This window comes from Portunus trituberculatus, chromosome 15 (assembly GCF_017591435.1).
Source record: "Portunus trituberculatus isolate SZX2019 chromosome 15, ASM1759143v1, whole genome shotgun sequence".
Lineage (NCBI taxonomy): Eukaryota > Metazoa > Arthropoda > Malacostraca > Decapoda > Portunidae > Portunus > Portunus trituberculatus.
In genome coordinates, this window is record NC_059269.1 from 3351129 (window position 1) to 3353628 (window position 2500).

General features: G+C 36.4%; 1 protein-coding gene across 1 annotated transcript in view; it reads right to left on the minus strand.

The window, feature by feature from the left end:
* LOC123504302 (proteoglycan 4-like) overlaps positions 1–2500 on the minus strand; it is a 45043-nt gene that overhangs the window by 32834 nt on the left and 9709 nt on the right. The window lies entirely within an intron of this gene.

The following is a 2500-nucleotide window of genomic DNA, read 5'->3' on the forward strand; positions in this document are numbered from 1 at the left end:
GAGAGAGAGAGAATAATGAACAAACAAACATAGAAACATCAAGATTTAGTTAACATCTCAGCAGCTCATAATTACAGAATGGTCCCAACACTGGTGACTAAAGCTGGACGTCTGAGCGGAGGATCGAAGCAAGTGATTGATGGGCCGAACAGAGGGCAGGCTGAAGGGTGAGGAAGGCTGCTACACGTTCTCGACACCCACGAGAGGGAGGGCTTACCTTATTGACCCTTAACACTGATGTAACAAAGGGGATGTAGTGAATAGGAGCTTGTTTGTGGAATTACTGAACTTACACACACACACACACACACACACACACACACACACACACACACACACACACACACACACACACACACACACACACACACACACACACACACACACACACACACACACACACACACACACACACACACACACACACACACGTATCACTGACGGAGGATGGAGGTATAGGCGAAAAAGACGACACTCCAAGATGATCATGAAAAGTCAGTGCTCGAGAAGGATTAAAAAAGAATTAGTTTTCCACATAGGACGGTGGATATTTGGAACGATTGAGTGAAGGGACTGTATCAGCAGAAAGTGTTCACTAATTTAAGGAAAAGTTGGATAAATGTAGACATGGAGACAGGTCACTATAAGCCCCGTTCGAACCCTGTATTACACAAATAGGTAAATACAACCAGGTATATACACACACACACACACACACACACACACACACACACACACACACACACACACACACACAGGAAACAAAAGTGATTATCGATTTACAGACGACATAACTCAAAACTATAGACGAGGGGATGCGAAAGTTGATTCCATGTAAACTAAATAAATATTGATAAAATTAAATAAAGTTGGGCGACGCGAAGCAATCAAACTGCTGTTCTATTGGCAGAACGGAAGCCATTACAAGACCAGTATATTGTGTTCCTGTTGAGTGTCTGCAGCTTGAGGTCTTTCTTCCCTTCCCTGGTGACTTCCTAGTAGCGAAAAATTGTTTACATGTACTAGGAAGGTGAGCGTGCATCTCTGTCTTGTTAAAACCATTTTGTTTCCACGTTATCTTTGGCAAGGTAAAACTAGAATATGATAATGAAACGTTGCTCTGAAATGAGTCTGAGCAAAATTAGATGGAAGTAATTTTCATTTTTATTCTCTCCCTCAGTTCTTTACGGAACTATTTTGTCCATTATTCACTGGATTGTTAGAATTTTCTGTTCACAGTTATTTAACACTTCTTCATATACGCCTTCAATATATATGTTTTAAAAAATTTCATTCATTTTTTTTCCATTATGAAGTTGTATTCAGAGTTAATCAAAATCTATGCTCTACATTACTTACTTATGCTCTCAACAATTTTCTAGCTACCCCTGATGTGGTGGCAGTCGGCTTGTGTATCACTACGTATTGTTTCATTCACATTTTTCCCAGAGGAATGTTTACTTTCTTTCATTAATAGAAAAGAGAAGAGAAGAACAAGAACAAGATGAGAGAGAGAGAGAGAGAGAGAGAGAGAGAGAGAGAGAGAGAGAGAGAGAGAGAGAGAGAGAGAGAGAGAGAGAGAGAGAAATGAAGAATGACCATAGTCTTGTTAATAACAGCTGGAAACGCAGGCCTTTATCTCAGTATGATTTCATGAACGAAGACTTAAATACACATGAAACATAAAATAATCGCACTTTTCTCTGAGGTTTAATAATCCTCTGAGAAAAAAAAAACCTTATCCGTTAATTATTATTCGTTCATCAAATACTCAGCATGTTCATTATATTTAAGAATCCGTTTATGTTTTATGATATTCTCTTATCATTACAAATTCCTGAGCTAATCGAAAGCACTTTAAGTTTCCTCCTGGAGCGTCGTCTGTCTCCCCCGCGTTAGAGAAATGCTAGTAGAAGGCCATGTAGTGACCCGAGATGCACCATTAACAACAGGGAGGGAGGATGAATGTGCCTCCCACGCGAGCTTCTCATGTCACGCTTAGGAAACCATTGTCTTTCTGCAACTGAAACTGATTTTTTTTTTTATTCCTTTCTTCTTGTTCTTGTTCTTATCCTTTTCAATCTTCTTTTCTTCATCATATTATTTTTGTTATTGTTGTTGTTATTATTATTATTATTATTATTATTATTATTATTATTATTATTATTATTATTATTATTATTATTATTATTATTATTATTATAGTCATTGTTGTTGTTGTCATCATTATTATCATTGTTATTATTTCATTAGTTTTATTATTACTGTTATTAATAATCATTATCATTATCATTTTTATTCATAATCTTTTCCTATTTTTCTTCCTATTTTCCTTCTTTTTCTTCTTTTTCTTTTCTTTCTTCTTCTTCTTCTTCTTCTTCTTCTTCTTCTTCTTCTTCTTCTTCTTCTTCTTCTTCTTCTTCTTCTTCTTCTTCTTCTTCTTCTTCTTCTTCTTCTTCTTCTTCTTCTTCTTCTTCTTCTTCTTCTTCTTCTTCTTCTT